This window comes from Perissodus microlepis, chromosome 10, assembly GCF_051167445.1.
Source record: "Perissodus microlepis isolate ML-2025 ecotype Zambia chromosome 10, ASM5116744v1, whole genome shotgun sequence".
In the NCBI taxonomy this organism is placed as follows: Eukaryota; Metazoa; Chordata; class Actinopteri; order Cichliformes; family Cichlidae; genus Perissodus; species Perissodus microlepis.
This window is the reverse complement of record NC_140470.1, coordinates 14,734,280-14,757,092: the sequence shown is the minus strand read 5'-3', so window position 1 is coordinate 14,757,092 and position 22,813 is coordinate 14,734,280. Positions and strand designations below refer to the sequence as shown.

Here is a 22,813-nt window from a genome sequence, read left to right as displayed (position 1 = left end):
ATTTAGCCAACCATTTAATAATCACAGTTAAAATGCATCGCAAACACTTGATATTAATACAAAATAGCAGCTAGTGCAGAATCTAACAGGTGCATGAGAATGAAATATATCTGCTTGAACCTTTACTGTGGAAGTCTTTCCTCTGTGCTCAGCAAGATTTTTGTCTCCTTGAGATAAACAACATAAACAACATTTGCCTTGCTTAAATTGCAGGATCCATATGCTGATCAGCCTGTACATATGACACCTCTTGTGACACCTGTTACATTTTCCTAAATTCTAAAAAAACTAACAGACTGCATAATGGCATTTCAACAATAATTTGCTAAATTCTTTCATTTGTGTACTTTAAGCCATGTAATATAATCTGCACAGCTTTCAGAGTTTAAATGTGGAAAATCTAAGTGAGAACCAAGCGCTGTCCGCAGGTTACAAAGTTACACAAAGGCAGGTGATAGTGCAGTCACTGTAATACGTGGCCATAGCAGAAATGAGAATTACTTCAGATAGTACAAATAAACTGTTGGATCGTTTCAGCAACTGAAACCTAAGAGCTGGTTTCAAGACTGGTAGTTTTCAATGCCTGAATCTGTCAAAGTTTTAAGTATAGAAGCTCAGAGAAACACTCGAGACAAAATTGTAGCCTCAATGTCAACCTTCTACAAAGACTCCACTCTTCAGCGTAATGGGCACTCACCATACAGGTTTCCTATTGACAGGATCAAGCTGCTGGTTGGATGCTTTCTTAACATTAAACGCCTAATCCAAATGCTGAAAAACATCCTGTGCTGGCTTTGAATTTAAATTAAAAGGGCAGGTTCTCTGACAGCAATTATTTTAAAACAAAATTATTTCTTACTGAGGTAATCTTAATTAATGTCAGGGATTTGCAGTCGAATGTGAGTCAGTGACATTAGTCACATCAAAGAGCGGTTTTATTGGCTTCTTCCTTTCAGTTAATGTTATTCACAGCTGGCCTCTTAGTCTCCTCTTCCCAAATTACTTTTGAGAAGACTGAAAAGGTTTGTGTGTCCTTGTAGATTCTTCTCTTCTTCTTAGATTACTTTTCTTTGCAGAATTTTGCAAGGGGACTTTGTTATTTTTCACAGTGATGTGTAATGGGCTTCTAGATTCATTTTCAAACCACTATCTTGCTTACTATGCCCGTGTCTTATTGTGTCTTAAACAAAATATAGGTTACGAATCACAGCCGTAACAACTCTGCGATGGGCCCCGGGGCAGATACGGTGTTTTTTTTAGGTATCTACTGCCAGCAACCAAAGCAGGATCTCTCTCTCTCTCTCTCACACACACACAGACACACAATGTATATTTGTGTAAAAAAATATTACATAGTATAGTAGCAGTAATACTAATATCAATAACATGGTTCCAACTTTTGATCAGAACCACGGATAAAAGCATTCGAAGGAACAGACACATTTATTTAAGCTCATGCTCTTGCACCATCTTCCATAAGCCCAAAAGAGATTCAGCCTCGCGAAAATCATATAAAAACATCTGTAATGTGTGTAAGCATGGAACAAACAAGAGAAACCCATTAACCACAGATCGTCACAGACTTATTTATAGGACTCCTCATTCACAATCGTTTCCTATGGTCCAGCTTCTAGATACATCACGCACATATATTACAGTATTATTTGCACATTTCCAGCCTATAAATGAGAACAATGTTTCAGTGCTCTATAAAAACACAAACTACTCACCAACAAAACTTTATCTTTCAGACCTTGCGCTCACTGACAACACTGCTTAAACCCACAGTCCTGCAGGTATACTCATCCTGTTCTCTCCTTCCTCTTTTCAACCGTACTTTTAAAAAAAATTGTCCTGCTAAACATAATTTACAACAGCATCACAGGTGATGTAAACAGGTTCGCTTGCATCAACCACAAATGACAGAGAGAAAGGCCAGAAAAAAGCAAACAAACATAAAATAATCAAAGATTTCCCAGCATGCCTCTGTGCCATCAAAATGCATTTAGAAAAGGTTTCTGTTTTAATCAGTGCAGAGTAAATATTTGCAGAGCTAAAATTCAAATAATAAAGAAAATGTATACTGCATAAACGAGCTTCGGTCCAAAAGATAAAACTGTGAATTTAAAATATTAGCAGGACTAATCTATCTATCTGGTAACTATGCCAACTAGCCCCCACCTCACATCCTCTGGGCCTCGGGGTATTGTCCCAACTGCCCCATCGGATGCTACGCCTTTGTTATTAAACAACATAGCATTATGAGGGCTTATGGTAATAAATTCTATCAGCCCTACAACATATAGTGCAGTACTTGTGCAGATAGTCTACTTGCCTATAAGGAGTTCCAAACTAGCACTTCACCACATACTCAGCCAAAATCAAACACTGCTGGTATTTGTTGGAGGACCATAATGCTGCAGTTGATTATATCATACAAGCCTTCATGATTCCTAGCTCTGTTTACTCTTGTGAAAGCAAACAAAGAGCAGCCAAGCCACGGTGTGGTCAGTCCACATGTTCGGAGACCCCATTTCATATCAGGCCTCTTTTCAAATTTCACTGTGCTGTATAAGCCGGGACACCTCTTTAAAAGTATACTCAAGAGGCTTAAGCCTCATGCACTTCTTGTTCCCAGTTTTAGAAGTCTAAATACCGGTCTTTGGTCGATCGCTGCATCACATTTAATAGTGTGGTGAGTACAAATGTCACCAAATGTCATCAGAAAAATGTGGGAGACTTTGGTTATAGCTAAATAACAACAAAAATGTAGATTTATGAAAGAAAATCATATTTTAGCAAAGCAATAGATGACATCTTCATTCTATTACAAATACGACAAAGTCATGCTTAATTACCAGATAAGTCCTCTCATGTGAAAACAGCAATTTAACCTGTAGTCTTTCACTGTAACTGTGTTGAGAAGTTAGAAAATTATATCTGCCTGTTATTATATACTCAGCTAAAATATAACTGACATGTTCACATGTAGGCTAATGTACACGGCAGAGCTGCCATGTATTGTTCACTGTAATTATTCATTCTTTCCATACTGGGTGCAGCAAAACCTAAAAGGATATTAATGCAAGTGACGGTGAACAACACTGACAGATGTGCTGTGGGAAAGTTCAGACGCAGCTACTAACTGACTCCAGCAGACTGAATTAGTCAAGTGGATATCTTCCAAGACTACAGGGCTTATAACTGCGAGTGTTTACTCGCTAAGCCGCAGTGGATGGATAATAACAAAATAAAAGGGAGTTGGAACAAAGAAGAGTATCGGTAGATACCCTCTTGATTCAGCTAACGCCTACGCATGAAACCGTGTATTAATTTTATCATTAGTTCAGATTGGTATCAGGAGTGATTTCGTATATTTTAATGGATTCTTCTCGGCTAAAATACAGCAGACCAAAAATCCAATCCAGTCTTTACTGTACTCAATTACATGTGACCAAATTTCCGAGTAACTAAGCTAAAGCTCATTAACCAAATGGTCTCGAAGTACAACACTTGATATTGGGTGACTGCTTATTAATTATGGACCTATGGAAGTGTATTTCGGAAATTAGGAAATTTCAATTAAGTCTGCTGGAAGAAGGGATTTCTTTGTGAGCAGTACACATTGATGAGATAAACGAAAACAACAAAAACTCTCAGTCTTTAATCTCAGAAATGATTTCCCCCGTCAAGGAAACGTCTCACTACAAATGGTTTCCAAACACAAACATTTAGTTTGCTGTTGGGATCACACGGACAGAAACAGACAGAGCAGAAAGGTGAACAAAGGTAGCAAGCACTCCTTGTGTGTGCATCAAAAAATATAGAATATTAATACACCTGCACAGAAACACCTGTCTATAGATAGCAGTAACTCCTGAATTAGTCATAACATTAAAGCATTTCAATACACCTTTCTGCCTTCCTGTTCCGTCTCCTCTTATCTCTTCTTTTCTGTGGCTGAGCTCCATCAACGAAAGCACACATAAAATCAAAATTATTTCTATAAACATCACAATTTGTTGCTTTGAAACAGCTCCCTGCTCTCTCGCTCTCTGCCGACTACCTCATGGGAGTTCTCTGCTCTTGTCTTGTGGCTGTACATTGCATCTGTGCTTTAATAACAAGGCATCCTTGGAGATTCTCAACTGCAAAGTGTTCACTGTATATCACATCATTATTAGTTTGCAGCTGTGGCAATTAACTATATTTTACACAGGCACTGCAATGCTCCTGCTGTCTACTATATTATATATGGGAATAATAATAAAGCGATGGAGCATATTCACTGTGCAAATCAAATTAGGGATATTAAAGATAAAAGATGTAAGACAACGACCTACAAACGGCTTCAAACATTAAGAAAATAAATTAATCATTATCCGAATAAATAATTGATCAGTACAGTGTTAAGATTTAATAGCCATGACTTCATGTCAAATGTACGGATTGACTGATATCTACCAAAGTTACACGCTAACCACTAACTGCCAGCCCATGCCCTTACGTAACGCCATTTTGTACCCCAAGATGAGATAGTGAGTCAATGAAGCATCCAGTCTTCCTTCAGTCCATCACGAGAGCAAGAAGATTTAGTGCTGCCCAGAGCTCGTATTTCTCTTTTATACCATCTATGATTCTGACCTCTTGTCAGTCATGTTGAAGGGCAGGAAGTCAATGAATGAAACAGTAAACACAACGATGGCGACGCCACTCAACGGCCCTGGCAAACGACCACTAGGAAGCAGGATTAACATGAAAGGCAGCTGACTAGGGTTTGTTTATACCCTAGCGCCTATCCCTCCCGCCCGCACACTGTGCATAACACATTCCCTCCCGGCCAGCATCAAGCAATACTCGGGACTGGTATTGGTATCTGGTTCCCACAGCAAGCCTAAATTATGCAGTTTGTCTCGCAGATCACATGCATGTTGGTTATATGATGATCTATATGCTTTAGCAACATCTTTCGATAAACGTGATCACCAGTCAGAAAATAACACTAGAAACACTACGGGAGGTCATTTTGACTCCATCCTCCAACAACAGCAGCAATGGGCTACTGGTTTTCATCTAATTTTTCTAATTCTATGCAAGACTTGACAAAACACATGTTTAATATTATGTTTTTGGGCTCGGGATGTTACTAGTTTTATAAATGATTTTGGCTATTTCATTACATGCTGTAAAGGTAAAATAGTTAACCCCATGCTGCTCTTAAGTCTGCAGTCCTGCTCAGCTTAAAACCCTATTTTGACCACTCTGCTCTGGATTTCACTCTTTATTTGCTCGGATTAGTTCTCCACCCTCTGGATTCTCTGCTCAGCTCATCTTTTTTTCAAATTTAGACCCTGATCAGTTCAATTCTGCAGTAATTAATCATCTTTTATCTAACTACAGTCTCCTAAATATTTATATATCAGTCATATTTAGCCTTTCTATCAAAATGTACGTGTTCCCAGGAAACCAAGCATGGTGCTAATGTGTAACGTAGCGTTTTTACACTGATTTCTATGGGGTTTCTTTTTATCTCACACATGTGGTCTTTTCATACACATGTAGTGAAAATTCACTACGTGATGGCCACTTTAGGAAAAGTCATGAAATATGAAATGATGGCTTTGTTATAAGAGGATTAGATGATATTTGGTGCTTCCAGTGTTAAAGAAAGCTGGCCAAAGAAACCAAAGTAGCATCGCTGGTGCAACAATCACGTCATCTAGAGTTAGACACGCTACACACTGCACCTTTAAAAACGTCTCTCAGTTTAACACAGCCCCCTCAGCATATAATGATATCATATGAATAATTCGCTTTTTTTAAAAAAATGCATAGTAATTACGTAAATGGAGCACCTGAATTTCTATAAAGAAACCATGAGTGATTGTCATGTCTTAATGGATCCTTTACACAACAAATGTAACAGTATGGATTGCTTGTTTGTGCCAAGATGCATGCTACCCACTCAAACATCCTGTTCTTTTCATTTGAGCTCTCAGCCAGCTGAATACGCGAGAGACGAGGCAACATGCTCATAGGACTTGCAAAATACGCTGAGATGCTGGCGATAATTTTTATCACATGTATCAGTTAAGATGTGAAAAGGTTTGAAAACGCCCCCTGAGCTTGCTGTCGTAAAGAATTCCTGTGGCCAGAGGGAGCGAATATTTGCTGTCATAATGAATCATACAAAAAGCGACTAATATCAGCAACATTACTGACACAAAGCAGTGGAATAAGCTGTAAATTACTCATCCTCTCATTGCCATTTAAATCATTTCTGGTGATTATGATCAGGATTTTCATATCTAAGTGCACCTACTGTATAATGTCAATTAACAGCTCTGAATTGGCCTGCCAGCCTCCAGCAGGGCAAAAATGTCCAAGTGTAGTACAGTATACTGTACAATATGCTGTGGAGGCATCAGACAGACAGTTTGTGAAGGGCAACAAGGGCACTTTACTGGGAAAACAAAGCTGTTCAATTAAGAAAATAAACTCACATACATCTTTCATCTGTGAGCGGTTTGCTGAAATAGAGGGTTATGGAGAAATATCAAGTTCGAATTTATGGTTTGACTTATGGCATCTGAGGCACACTTCTTCCACGGTCTATTAAATACGGCTCACTGAAACGATGAAAATGAATAGTCCACCCTAAAGCCTGACAGAGAGGACATATGGCTCCCAAGTAAAAATATGGCGTTCACGTTAGAAAGTGGCATCATATACTTAGCACAGTAAACACAGACTTTGGAAATCAAATCAATCAAATCAATTAAATCTGATCAACCAAAAGCCAGACTGAAGAACGTTATGAATCTTAAATAAATGCACATTCAGCTGGCGCACGCAGGCTTCAGCTGTATTATGCTTGAATTGCAGTTTCTGCTCCTATCAGCAAGATGTATCCACGCTGTCACTTCTTAAATTGAATGTCTGCAGCTCAGAGCACCTCCAACAAACCCCGTCTTCTAAACCAGCGTTAAGGTTTTGCCCCGCTCAGATTTCAGGTGATGTGTGTCCTGGTGAAGCTGTTTTGACAGTGACTCAAGTGCGAGACATCTCCCATCAATGTGCCACAATAGCTTTTATGACCATGTCAGTGATAATGACCCCAGCCTTCTCAGACTTTGCCCCGTCAGCTGTCATTGTTGAAATAAAGCGATATTAAAGTTACCTGTGATGGCTTGATCGTGAGGCAGGTGTATTTTAAACATCTGGAACCGAAAACATTTTTTAACATTGCTTATGGTATTTATTTTCTAGCAATTGCTACTCAGTGTGCTTAACTCTGCCACGGGGGGGAGGGGCACGAGCCAGTCTACACCTAGTGCTTCTCTCCAGTAAATGGGGAGAGTTGCATCAGGAAGGACATGTAGTGTAAAACCTTTGCTAAATCAAATATGCTTCGTGAAGAATGAGATTTCCATACCAGATCAGTTGAGGACTGGGCTAACAACAAGCGCCGCTGCTGATGTTGCCAGCAGGGTGCCGGTGGAAACTGTGTTAGTGTTTGCTGAAGACATAGGAGGAGGAGGGGGGTTTGGCAGCAGGGCGAGAGAAGAAAATGTAGACAAAGGATGTTGAAGATGGAACTGCCAGGGAGGAGGGAAAGAGGAAGACCAAAGAGACGGCTCAGGGATGTAGTGAAGGAGAAGGTTGCTGTTTGGAAAGAAGAGATGGGGTGAGATGGAGGCAGCAAAGGGAGCAGCAAAAAGAAGAAGCAGGAGAAGACGAAGAAGCCATTCAGTGTGCTTCTAGTTTAATTTATGCAGTATAAAGTAGCTCTGATTGCTACTGGTGGAGTACCCTATTCCCACCATGGATTCAAATTGTCAAAGAACTCAGAGGGAATGATGACGCAAGTAAAGCAGCATTATTTTATCTCACTGAGATGAGCCTAATAGTTACAGTTCACTTTTCTCTCTTCAGGCCACATCAGAGCTATATTAAAGGGAGACCTCATCACTTTTACACATCAAAGTGTGTTTGCTGGTCTTGGGGAGTTGCATAAAGGCTTGAGTGGCTCCAGAGGGAGCTGCATTAAATCTGATAAATGTCGGTTAGAACTGAAGACTACAAGTTTGGGAATGAATAAAAATCTGATAGTGAGGACATACAATCTGCTTAATAGACCTCTGTGGCTTTGCCTATGCTTTAATACATCGAACTGAATCATAAAGCAGGTTTTGGCACCAAAGAAGAATGTGTCGAATGAAAAAAGCATTAACTTTGAACCCATTCTTAACGGTCCATGATGTGCTTGACAGTGTAATGCTATGCTCTCAGCTGGGTTGTGTTAAAATGGTGGCACACGCATGCTACTGCTAATGCAAACTGAACATTTCCTCTCACTGCTGCTTCAGATTAAAAGCATTCAACTGGCAAAACACAGAGCGGGCTTTTAATGATTTATCAATAATGCGCCTGCAAAGGAAAACAACGGGAGTTTGTTCTACCAGGCTATAAACCGATACAGCTGTTGCTCCTCTGCTGCATGTCTGCCAAAGTAGCTGCTAAAGGACGTCAGCTGAAGTGTAAAATCCTACTTGCTGCGATCACAGTAAGAACATGTGTCACCATCCCAACTCAGATATTATTGTATTTAATGACAAATGTGATTTTGAGATCCCGAAATGCACACTGCAGTGCTCTGATAAGCACCTGTAATCTGCCAGTTATATGGCCTATGGAAAAAAAAAGGAACATGCATGACACAATTGTGCACCTTTAGCAAAGCATATTATAACAGGGTTTTACTTTGTTGAGAATTTAAAACACTACAAGACCTTGAAAAAATGGATTTCATGCAAGCAGAAGTTTCTGATGCAATATAATGGTACAGCAAGCCAACCTATAATGTGCTCTGTGACGTACTAAAAAAACCCATCACTCTTTGTGAATGTGACCCTTCTTCTTTTTATCGACTACCATAAATGTATGGCCAACGCATTAACTTCACTGCACCTCAAGAGGAGCCTTGCTAATGCTCACTGTAATGTTACAGATAGGCAGGATTACAAGACAATGCTGCTTTTCTTACCAGCCCCCGTATAGGCCTACATCTCCTACTAATGCTTAATGGATTGCTAAAAATGTGTACCAGTTAGGCAGCATAAATGCAATCTACAGTATGTGTGCCATGATGTTTGGTTACTGGCTATTTTTTCGAGAACGCAGCACTCGCACTTCTTTTGTGTCTCATTTTTTTTCCTCTTGAGACACTTTTTCAGCCTCCTGTTCTGCTTTGCTGCAGATCTAGAGCAGGTCTCTTGTTTCTGCTTTTACGCCCCATCCTTTGTTGCGTCCACCACCCAAAACGACCCGCTCAATCAAAATGAATGGAATGGCAATGGAGGCAATGGCTGTATGATCGTTTACAAAATTAACAAGCAAAATCTGAACACATATGCATCCGCTGGCCGAGACAACCTCTGTTGCTTAAATTTGTTTTTATTTGTCGTGTGTGTTTGTAAGTGTATGATTGTGCATGTGTACTCAAGCCTTCCTCACTACGATCCTTGAGGGTAATGTAATATGCGACCCGGAGACAACTGAGCCCCTTTCAACGGACCGTCGGACGTCCCTTTGTTTTCCCTTTCTGCAGCTCTCAAAGCAAGAAAAAAATAAACACTGTGGTGCACTAAAGCATCGATCTAAGGACAGCATGCTTTCTGTTTTATTCAATCTTTAAATTTTGAATTGTGCCCAAAGGTATCATCACTGAAAGAAGCTCGCTAAACCATTTCCTGCACTTGAGACGTCTCTCTTCAAGCATTAGCTCCTCTTTGCCTTGCCTCAGCCAGACAGTTCTTGCACTAACATGGGGGCCCTGGAGATCTAAGTGCAGCATATTTTTACTGAGTGTGTTGAACATGTGGGTGTGTCGCGAGCATGAAGGGGGGTCAGCTGGTGCAATCTTTCTTGCATTCTTGTTGAGAGCATACAAGGTCTTTGGCACTGGGGTCATGGCTAGCTCTCTTGCGGTCTAGTGGTTCGGTGATGAGTTCAGCAAATCCCAGCATAGAACCTGATTTAAAACAACGCTGCATTTAAGGAGCATGCACAAAATCTGTTGAGTTTTAATGGCCCTGCAGTGATGGAATATGAACTATGGAAGAATGGAAGCAATCAAGTTACATAATATGCTTCAAGTTGGGATTTGGCTTCCCCTGGTATAAGAAAAGCTTCAGTTAACATGGTGTTAACATTCTTAAAAAGGACCTGTTCAATAGCTAATGAACTCATGTAGGGTATTTAGTTTAGCAAGTGGAAACATTTTATTTATAATGAACCAGATACCACTGCTAAATTGCATAAACCAAACCATGCTGAAAACATGCTGCAGGTCTTTGTGAGCAGTTGATAAAGTAGGTGTGACTGAGTTATTCAGGGTTTTATTCGAGGCTTAGGAATGAATGAAAAACCTATTTTGAATTATGAATTTATTATATTGCTGTAAATGCATTTTGAGTGTTAATGCTTTTTTATTATGTTAAATGAAGGGAAGGGGAAGGACAACAACAAAAAAACTATTAAAGACCAGCTGAGCGATGAGCAGTGCCTGGTACTTGGAGGAAGAAGGGTTTCTGATTTTGTAGAGGGATTTGAAGGTGCGTCGTTGCAGAGTTTAACGTAAAAAAAGTACAGGGCAGAACAAACTACTACTGGCTTAATCGGCCAGTTATTTTCTCAATTTTTTTGTTTTCCTGATCAAGCTTATGAAACAGAGAAAATCATTCATTTTTTTCCAACTTGAGAATCAGGAATGTTTGCCATTTTTGCTAAAAATGATGTTAAAACAATTCAAAAAACACATTTTATTCTTGTGGTTAGGAGCATCTGTGGCTTTGGTAAATAGGATGAGAAATGAACTATATGAATGCCACTCCATCTAAGATACTGCTAGAAAACAGTTATTTGTTGAATAAAAAGGAATAAAAACCTTTATAACCACACGCCTTAGTCCTAATTCAGTGATTAATGCCTTCCTATTTTTCTTGGTATTTCATGCACTTGTCATAGAAATACTGTGTGTATGATCATGCTATGAACATTACCCACTTTAATGTAACAATAAATCCAATAATGTGTTTTGGATGACAAATGTAAGGCTTTGCAGCAGGCTAGGTGGCCCATAAATAGAAAATAGCCCAGGGGCATCCAGAAGTCTTTGGCCAGCCTTGACACACATGGCCACGCACATGCACACGCACACGCTCAGGCTCATACACACAGGCATTTATGCTATATCAAAGCAAGGACAAAGCCCCCCAAAACAAACTATGGTTTAAGTGTTACAATAAAGGTGTTTGTGACCAATAATGAAGGCCATATTTATTATGCCTTTTTAAAGGGTTAGGACTCTCTGATAGTTATTCCATGACTTACTACTGTAAACATGACACCAATAAATGCTCCCCAAAATCCAGATATGCATTCTACATATTGCGTTACGGTATTGCAGACATGGCTTGTAAATCACAAGTGCTGCCTGCATCATTTATGTTGCACTAAAATGAATTTCTTGCTCTGAAGCACATCCTTTATAATAACCCACAGTACAAAATCTATAATAGAGGTAATTGAAAATTTATCAGCAACTTCTTAGAAGTGGTTTTTTTTTATAAGCTTGTTTGATCACAGGCTGTGCTGTCCTTGTAAAAGCCTGGTCAGGAATGATATGGCTATAATAGCACGGATGTAATTCATCACATTTTTAGCCCTTTTGCAAGCGACAAAACTGCTGCCGTGAAAAAGACACTGCAAATCCATCGGGTCTCGTTTTATAGGACATAAAAGCAAGTCCTAGGACTGAAATTTCAAAGTAAGATATGAAAGGGAGCAATGACTCTGGTGTCAGCGCTTTGAAGGACCTGATTTAAGGAGTGTAGCCAATTTGATGCAGATTGTTGAGGACAGATCAATACTTTATATCCCATCCACTAAGCTCGAGTTATATCGAAGCCTTAAAAAATAACCAGAACAGAAAATGATCAAGACCGATTTTTAAACAAAATCAAGATTATTTTCATAAATTTAAAGCAATCCCCACTCGAACTGCGTTTGTACAGTATAATCACTGTAGAGCTTCTGTGCCACGACATCGTACTAATTACAACACACTGCATCAATCACCTTTGCCACAAGGGAAAAATCATAACAACGAGTGCATTGTGCCACTCAAAAACAAGCAGGAACATCACAGAGAAAGATAAGGAGATTTGCAACGATGATTCATCATGCTGTTGATCTCTATTTGTAATGAAACAAACACAGATCCACAGATGCATCTTGAACAGCAGCACGGGGCAAACACTATTGATACCAACGGACAGATAAAGATAGTTAATGACGCACAGAGGCTTGCAGCTCATCTATAGCTGCTGAAAGAGCTATCGTGCCTCTGTATCTCACAAAAAAGCCACCAAGAATAATAAAATAAAAAGAACAAGAACAGCAGCAGCCTTTCTACCTCTAAAACGACAATACTGCCAATTCTGTCAGACAGCAGAGATTTTATCTGACATCTAGCTCTTAATAATCCCACGGCACTCTGTTCTATCTGAGTAAAGTGATGCCTTGGTGATGCAGCAAAGTGTAAACCTCAAAGGGAAATGTCTTACCATGGCCCCCTCTTGTAAGAAAAGGCATCCTGTTGATAGCAATGGGAACAGTACCATGCTTATTATGGAAGTGGTGGACATGGTGTGTGGTACTGAGACTTGAAGACACGCGTGCTGTTCCAGTCTGGATGGGGAGTATAGTAAGCAAGGTGAACCAAAAGGCAAGTCTCGAACAATAACTTAGGCCCATGCCTAGGCTAAACTGTGACCAGCTGCTCCGCTGTCCAAGCACAGAGGTGGCTGCAAAGAGTCTACCCATGTATATTAGATCCACATGGGCCCAGGACAGAAAACTTGGCCAAGCTTTGGCCTCTGACAGTCCAACTTGAAGACAACAGGGCATCTCACTAACAATCTGGGCCCATTTCTTTTGTACTCCCTTAGACTGGTTCGAGAGTTCTAGATTCTGGACAAAAATATCCTCTGGATGTTATGAAAAATATCAAAACCGGATATAAAAACAGGCAGTCAAAATCCAGTTGCATTTGTGGAAGAAACTGTAGAGCAACTAACCTGTCTATTCTCACTTAACATTGTGCCATGCCGACATGTCCACTGCATGGAAAAGCTAGATTTATAATCTTACTAAAAAGCATCCCGAAAGCACATTCTTCCAAAAGTGAGCCAGGTGCATCCTAAATGCAGAGAAGATAAACATCCGAATAAAGAAAAGGAAACGAATCCAGCCTTGATTTCAAACGGGCATGTTGCTCAACCATGATATTTAGGCATGAGAAGTGGCACGAAAGAGATTGATGTGATAGGAATTCTGATAAGAGTCTCCATCGCCCACAGGTAGAGCTTGGGGGCAGCTGAGCCTGCCCACTAAGAAGAAGAGTGCCCCTCCACCGCAGTAGAAGACATAACACGCTCCCGCGAGAAACTGGATCATTTCATTAAGCAAAAATCACGAGCAGATAAAAATAGGTGGAGATGCAGCGATGAAGGGTGATGCAGGAACCAGTGCTTTTGTTCCCCTTTAGCCAGGGAATGGGTAGAGAACGGAGATTGGGAGGGGGGGGGGGAGATGAGAGAGAGAGAGCGAGAGACAGGGAGCAGTATCTGCAGCAGCGGCAGCAGCAGCGCGGTAAAGGAGAAAATCCAGAAAATAAATAAATAATTTCTCAGCGGCTCCTCATTCAGCCTCTCACAGGCGCAGCAAATCCAGCGAACGGCAACCTCTGGCGTGGCGATCTACCAGAATGCAGCTGAGTGTTTCTGTTTCAATTGAACGTACAATCCTCCCCTCACGCTCCACCTGCTTAGTCTCACGCAGTAGCGACTACTGCTGCATTCCCCTCACTGCTGCTCCTTTATTCCCCCTTTATCTTCTCCTGTTACCTTGTCCAGACCCGCCGTACTGCCTCTGACGGAGAACGGTTGGTTAACGTGATGGCTGCGTCTGTCTGTCTCTGAAGGAGAGCAGGTGATTCTCCTAAGATCAGATGGCTTGGGTGGCAGCGAGTGAGATGTAGCCTTGGACTGCCGCAGCAAAAATTATGCTAATTAAAAAGCACCGTCGTATAATAATGAATCCCGGATGGGTAAAATTCCAGGACAAGTCTGGACCCCGGCAAAAAGCAACCTTGCCTTGGAGTTGTGGTCTAATGAATGCAAGATAAAGGAGCTCTTCTGAAGGCATACTGTAGTCAGAGGCTCTGATCCAGTGAGGCACAGCATGTGCCTCTGTGTGTGTGTGTGTGTGTGTGTGTGTGTGTGTGTGTGTATGTGTGTGTGTGTGTATGTGTGTGTGTGTCTGAGAAAGAGAGTCTGTGAGCAAAGAGAGTGGGGGGGGGGGGGGTGGCGAGGATGGGAGAACGATAGCAGGAGGGAGGGAGACACAGGAAGAGACAGAGAAAGAGAAAACAGGCAGCCACAGCGCAAACACACAGGGAAATAGTGAGGCAAGTAAATGGGTTGTGTGAATAAATACATGCTACAGATTCACAGCACACTGGCTTGCAGGTCCTGGCAGTAACACGCAGGAATCATACTGCAGAGGAGGAGCCTGATTTAGGTGAGCTGTCAGAGCTGTTACAGAATGAACACAAGGGTATTTGTATGGACGTGCTCCTAACATAAAGACTCCAGAGCTACAACAGGCATAAACGACAGAAACCAAATACCTGTCAGAGCAATATTGCTCGCCACCCCTAAGCTAAGCAAGTTATGGGCGGCGGTATGTAATCCATTTTAAGCAAATCAATGGCTTGCATCAAAATTCAATCTCAAACCTCTCTTTTCCCAGGATTGCACTTCCAAACCTTTGCTGTTTTTACATTACACTCCAAATCAATTCGCTCTAATCCCTCTGCCTGATGTTTTCACCTCATACCTGTATACGAGGCACCCCTATGTTAAAAGAACTCAGTAGCTCTGCTGCTTAACCATGCAGAACTTATTCCAGGCAACGACTGATCCGAGTTTCCGAGCTGCTCACGTTTTGAACTGATGAATTGGAATACGTTGACACTCCAGAGGATGGAACACATTATCAGAAAGGGAGAGACAAAGTGAGGAGGGGTGGGTGGGATGGGGGGAGGAGGTTGAGGATGGAGTCAAATAGGAGAAACTGAGAGGAAGAGATTGCAGGAGAAGTAACGGGAGACTGCAGCTATATCAGCGAAATCACGGTCGATATAGATATCAGCTGGGATTGCCTAGTCGGTTGAAAGGACACGCATGGTAACGGGAGGACAGAGGCAAGCCATGCAGCACCACCTCTCATGGTGACAAGAAGTCGACGCAGGCCATTACTCAAGCAGGGGAGGGGGTGGGGCATGTGGGGGAGTGAGGCTGGTCGAACAAAAAAGAACACAGGAGGGATGAGTGCACAGCACTCTGGAATGGCAAGTGCCCAAACAGCATGTAGACATTTATCTGCTGCTATTATGAACGTAAATAAGCTGGAAGAAGCTGTGGATTTTTATTTTTTCGGTCAGAGGGAGATTTAATTCCCTTATGTGTATCCTCTTCTATACATTTCTCCATAAATCTTAATACTGGGAAGCACATGCCAGCTTAATCAAACAGTGACGATGCTGAGCGCTGTCCGGCTATAACATGTAGACACATTTTACAGTAATAACTATTTGCTGTGGAAAGGCACTGACAAGCACAGAGAGAATAATCCCCCGATGACGCCAACTGAAAAGTCAATTTTATTTCCACTGTCAAAGCAGTTCAGCCATTTTCAGTTTTGCACAGCCAAAAATACGGGCAGTCATAACAAATAATTTCAGCAAGAAATTCTCTCTGACACACAATTCAAATAAAACCAGTATTTAATTTTCAGATGATATTTCTCTGAGAACTGTCTACAATGAAGGGCTTACGTTAATTAGTTTGCGTACTTGAGGGTTGCTTAACACCATCGAAGTCACAATATCTGGACAACACAAGGGAGAAGGATGGATGACTGTAACCTTGTGTTGCCCTTGGTTATTTTCCAACTTGAGCATCCCACATTAACGCACAAGTTCAGCAGACTTTAAAGGATGCACATCAACTTTGCATTAGAAGCCAAGCTTGACCGTCAGATGAAATCCAACAAACTTTTCCTGGATTTCAAAAGCAAAGATACTGTCCTACATTATCTGCGATTTCTGTATTCCACACCAAACAATCTTTCATTTGCATTCCTTAAAATCTTCCCACATATCTTTTAAAAGCCCTTTTTATCACTTATTGAGCTTTGGTAGAGCACTGTGCATTTCCATAATCACATTATTTATGCACATATGGAACAATTTATAGAACATATACCGTGAAAAGATGTGTCACTGCAGAAAAAGCTCACGTAAAGAAGGGTTTTTTTTTCTGCTTTTTTTTTCTCACAAACTTGCGAGTGACATGATGCGAGAAGACGTGTATAGCGTTTTCAAGACTTAAGAAACCTAAATGTGCATGTTTGTTCTCGGGAGGATTTGTGAGAGACGAGTTTTCGCAGACATCCAGTCTCGCCCCAGGGGGTAAAGTAGCAGGATTAATCATAGCACTTTCAGATTAATTACTCATAATGCGAGCAACCCCTGAAAGGCATGGCCTGCAGTTGTGATGTTTGGTTGATTTCATTAGTCTCAAAGCGACAACACCTAAAATAAGCCTGGCGTAGACGGTGCAAGGAGAAGAAGGAAAAAGTAAGAAACATGAGGGCGCTGCTTTGCACAATAGTTCCATCGACAGATATAAGAATTTGCATTTATTCACACCGATATTGATGCTCTAATGCTTGAAGATGGAGGCGGTGGGTGGGGGCACTGGAAGCACAACTTTAAATACACAATTTCCTGGTCGAAATGCACACCTTGAATAAATGCGATCTTTCACTTGTGTCTTGGCAGACGGGGTGCAGTCTCTTTGAAAAGACTGCATGTGACAGTAGGCTGCATATTGCTGGCTGCACATGGTGCTGGCAAAAATAGATTTCATTTGCTTGTTTAGCTGAGCTTACTAGCCTCAGCATGTCTCCTGGAAAAGAAGAGCGGCAGTGATGCTTACAATGTGAACAAATTACAATATATTAAATAGCCAAAATTTAAAAATGTTGGGCTCTGGATTAGGGCCAGAAAAAAAAATGAGAGAAAATGAGTGAAGGGGGACTGCTTCAAGTCATTTCCTCCTTTTATTCCACAGTGTAAAGTAAAAAAAAAGAAAAGCCAGAAAAATCAAAAATGGATATATAATTTTTACTTGGATGAGGTGTATTTCCAGCGTAATCGCCTTATTTTGATGATGAGCATGAAAAGACATCAGCAGCAAAGCCGGCCATGCTGGAAGCCCTCTCTCTGCTATTGCTTTGTGCTGATCTACTCGTCTTGCTCGTTATAGAAAACATGAGCTGTTGCTATAGCTCTGGTATGTGCAGTGTCCACCTGATGATTCAGGCACTTTAGGATATCATCAGAATGTCAACAATGGCAGTATTCAGACAGCAACTGTCGGAGGGGGCACTAAACCACCAGTGGTAATTATCACAATGGTGATTTTTTCATATGGATGAAACACAACTGCAATCTGTGTATTACAAGCAATACAAGATATCAATTTTTTTTAAAACACAAAAATAATTATGTTCACCCCATCCTCCATGTTCTTGTGATTTGCACCTTCCCTGTGTGTGTGAGAGAAACTGTGCACATCCCCACACACAGAATTTCCTCCACTCCTCGTGTGTTTTCTTACACCACTTCCACATTAGACTAAACTGTGTCTTCTTTCTCCCCAAGTCCCTATGCTCTGCTGGAAATGACTTCCTCTTCGAAGGGAGTTTTCCCTCCCTGCCGTTGCCAAGTGATACTCAGAGAGAGCATCATCTGATTGTTAGTGTTTTCCGTCTAATATTTTAGGGTTTTCATCCTCTAATATAAAGTGCCTTGTTGTGAATAGGTGCCATATAAATAAAACTGAACTGAACTAAAAATACAGGAACCGGTTACACATTTGTGCACACAGAACAGCAGTGACTTTATTAATTTTTCATAACAATTATTTCTGACACAGACACAAAATCTGTCAGAAAGCCCTGATCTGTTCTTCTTCATTTCGGGCAGGTATTGTGTAGCGCGCTTATAGTTTTAAAGGTAAATGCTGAGGCATTTTTATTTAACAGTTAAATTTTTTTTTGATGCATTCAGTCAAGGTCAAATGTATGTCTAATGGTTATTTATAATTTTTTTTTGTGTGTTTTCTTCTGCTTAAATCCAAAATGAGATTTTGCAGTAGCAAAATCATTGTTGTGAGTGTGGATGCTTTCATCAGTACACGTAGGAGATGAGCTATGTGGCAGCACATAGCTAGTTAAGCTGAAAACCAATTTAATTGTTTCTTTAATTAACTAATTCAATGATTTTGAGGCAGCAGATTTCAGGTGACAATTATTAATGGATTCTTGCATTGTGGGACTTCAGGATTTCAAGAGGTGAACTTTTCCCCTCTGTTTCTGGGCTTTTAAATGGCCATTCTATCCAAATTAACTATTTGAAATTAGTTCCCCCTTAATAATACCCGGTGGTTGATATATCTATCCATCCAGTAGGGGCAGTAAATTCTAATGATGCCACACTAAAGACAGCTACAGATGGCACACAGAATGCAAGTTGAAGTATGTGAAAGAAAAACCTGAATATATGAAATGAAACTTGAGATGGAGATTTGTGCCCACAATATATGCTTCAGATTCAACCCGTGGTGCTATTTCAGCCAATATTTTTCAGCAGTGTCCTTGCTTACATGGCATCATCATCAACAGGAGGCTGTTAGGAAGGTAATACTAACTCAGATAACCACTAGCTCCAACTAAAGTATGCAGAACAGCATCTCTGAATGCACCTTGCATCGAACCTTGAAGCAGATGGGCTGTAGCAGCAGAAGACCAGACAGGAAAAATGAATCTTGATTTCTGCTGCAACATTCAGGGTCAGGGTCAGAATTTGCCATAAGCAACATGAAAGCATGGCTCCATCTTGCCTTATATCAACAGTTCAGGCTGCTACTGATGGTGTAATGGTATGTGTGTGTGTGTCTGTGTATGTGTGTTTTTAGAACACTTTGTGGCCCCTTAGTACCAGCTGAGCTTGAACAACACAGCCTGCTTGAGTATTGCTGCTGACCATGTCAATCCCTTTATGACCACTGCGTGCCCATCTTCTCACGGCTGCTTCCAGCAGGATAGCACACCATGCCATAAAGCTCAGAAAATCTCAAACTGGTTTCTTGAGCATGGCCACCACAGTCACCAGATCTCAGTCCAATAGAGAACCTTTGATGTGGTGAAATGGTAGACTCACATCATTGATGTGCAGCTGGCAAATCTGCAGCAGCTGTTTGATGCTATCATGTCAACATGGAAGACATGAAGAATTACGGCAGTTCTCAACACAAAAGGCGGGCACAGCTCGGTACTAGCACGGTGTACCTAGCAAAGTGGACACTGAATGCGTAAGTGTTTGTTTCCTTCTTTACTTGCCACATGATTAAAGACGTTTATTATCACTCTCGTTACAACAACTACTCGTTCAACACCTAGAATGAAAGGCACTGTTACAAAAACAACTTAAAACAAAATGGGAGAAAACACACATCTGAATACTCTTGTCTTGCTGCATTACTGTCATTACTGCGTTTATCCACTTGTGTAACACAGACAAAAACACTGCTGGTGTTTTAACACTCAAACCTCTGGGCTGCTTTTGAAATCAATCCATCATTCACTCATTAACTACCGCCTAAGCAACAAATAGTAATTTACTCCCAAAGGAGAAGTAAACAAAGATTTTTCTGACATTTTGCATCATCGCTGACAGCTGTAGTGTTGCACAACTGTAATTTTCACACCCATCAAATATGATTCATTGAATCGTGAGCAGAAAGCCGCATCGAGCCTTTAACACACAAAAAAGGAGGAATATGACAATCAAATAAAATCACAGAGGGCAAATGCAGTATGATAGTTAGCAAAAAAGTGAGTGATTTTAGACACAGCCCCATGATGTGTGTCAATATCCATTTGAGCTTAGCACTTAACATTAATTAGCACCATATTTCATGTGAGTGGCCACTAAATGAGCGGAGGTGGCAGGAACCAAGATGAGCGAATGCTTATGCTTCTTTTATGCAATGTTGCCAGAACGGCAAGAACAAGAAAATCAGTCATTATTTGGAGATTTCAGGCAATACTTCCAAGATCCTCGCTCCACTGCTAATATTGTATTCAGACCAGATACTTCTAATGTGTTATGTATTTTGGTGCAGTTTGGTGATAACAGCTCTTGAACCAAATCGGCTGCATTACTTCACCTATTTTATTAATTACAAAATAGTTAAATAATACCCTTTCAAATAAAGAATCGGCGTGAATGTCATGATCTTTAGTGTTGAAAGAGGAGTTATTTTGTTTTTTGTTTTTTTAACTGTGTGCTTCTTTCCACCAAGAGGCAGATACTGTCGGTATCTTCACTTAACACAAATGCTTTTCAGTGGAGTCTGAAGATAAAAAGTTGTTTGCCTGCCCAATGCAGTTACTGTGAATCAATATTTAAAGATTTATATGACTTTGCAGCCTTGGCAGAGATACATACTGCACATTTAACTTGTATTTTTGTCCTGCCCTGTTCTTTAGCTGATTTTATCATAGTGACTGTTTATTTAAGATGGGAAATGGGTTTAGAGAGCGAAGTCTGATCCCTGTTGAATTAACTTTGAGCAAGTCATCAAGTATCGTTGAGTTGAATATTACAGACATACTTCTTTTCTTTTTTTTCCTTTTTTTTCTTTTTACTGGAACCAAAAAGAGATGTCAGATTCACAATACATTCATTGTGGGATGTCTTTTGTAGTATGCAGTATCGTTTTATGTGAAATAATGTCAAAAGACCCAGCAAAGGAAAACTAGAGTAACACATTAAAAAGTAACATGCTCAGACTTTTTTGTCTTGTAATGACTGATGTGGCAAGTTGGTTTTGCACATACACAGGCATAGGCATATTAAAAAATGACATGACAAATGTGCACAGTTTCTCTTTCTCTTCATTGGCCAGTTGCTGTGCAGCTGTTATTTGAAGGTTTCCAAACCTAGTGTTGTGTTACTGTGCATGTAAAGCTACGCTAGTGAAGAAAGGAGAAAGGAAAACCTTTATGTCATCAAAGTACGCACATTATTCTGAATTTGTGGGTGAAAAGAACATGACGGTGAAATGTAAACTGTGCCTTGGTAACAGATAAGTGTCTGTGAGTTTGGAGGACTCCAATTCACATTCTGAGAACGCGTCTTAAAGCTAAGTTTCCCAAATTGTGTGCTAAGACCTTTGAGGAGCAATTTGATGCTGTTACTATAGCTATGGGATAGCAAAAGCTAGCTTCTAGTTAATATGAAACTGATAGCTAGAGGGAATTAACAGTCTTGCTGTTGTTTGCATAGCAGAGAAGATACTAACATCAAATTGCTATGCAGTGATATACATAGTTAACTATACAAAAGGACACATGCACACTGGACAATATAACTCATGGTTGTAAGGAATTGCAAAGTGCTGGGGTTTTGTTGTCAATGCAAAAAGTGATTTAACCAGTTACTTTTTTCAGTGGGTAACACTTTCGCTCTAAACTACATAAACAATTATTTATGCGAGTAATCTTTTACCATTTGTGAAGGGATCGGATATGTGGATACCAGACCACATATTCGAAGATGACCTTTACTTTCATGTCAGCCACACTCATCCAAACCTTCGTGACTGTGTCTGGTTGTGCTGCCATCGTGTTGGCAAAATCTGTCCACAGTCAGACATATGAGCACCTGCCAAAGTACTCAAAATTGATTTTGTACCACGTACCACTACAGTAGGTGTCACCAGCAACACTTTTTGCCCTGATGACACACACACACAAACACAGATGCACAGCTAATTCGGAGCAGTTGATAATCACGCATTTCTTTTGTAAGCTGTAAAAAAAAGAAAATGCACCATTTACTCTTAATTAAATATTCATTTATAATCATTTAAAGGAAAAATATATGTCAATCCTTAGCAAACAACAGCATCGCCATCACTTTTCCAGTTTCCATCTTAATGGGGAAAATGTAAAAGTGATTGCCAGATGCCTTATTACTTAACATTTATCAAATGGTCATCAAGTGTTTTTTAAATTAGACCAACAGATAATAGTCCCAACACAAGCTGCAAATGAAAAAAATACTTTTTGTGACTGATGGCACAATCAAACACAAACTGCTATTTCTACAGTTCATTAACCTGACCTTAGGACAGTCCAAGTCAAATCACTGCCCAAATAGCAGTGCTTACTGTGCATTGAAGACTGTACAGAGAATCAAATCGGGTGAGAAATGATTGCATGTGTGTGTCCTAAATTTATCACTCGCATTACAACTGCATCTGAGGAAAAATGCATAAGGGACAGCAGTCTACCTCACTGCAGGAAAGAAGCTTAACAGATCTTTTTATTATTCATTGAACATGAGCAAAGTGAGGAAGCAATCTATCAAAATGAATTGGGGGCAAAGAAAAAAAAATTGGAAGGATTTTCTTTTGCTGAGCATGCAGAGACTCGTCCATTGTTGCACAATGACCAGAGTTTGAGCCGATGGCGATGAAGACAAGGGGGTAGATAGAGAGAGATAAAATGAATGGAAACTGAGATGTGTTTTTTTTTAAAGAGATAATGA

At 40.4% G+C, this 22,813-nt stretch overlaps 1 protein-coding gene across 4 annotated transcripts in view; it reads right to left on the bottom strand.

Annotated features, from left to right (window-relative positions):
- The window catches only part of LOC146379054 (neurexin-2-like), a 126,519-nt gene that overhangs the window by 17,835 nt on the left and 85,871 nt on the right, over positions 1-22,813 (bottom strand). The window lies entirely within an intron of this gene.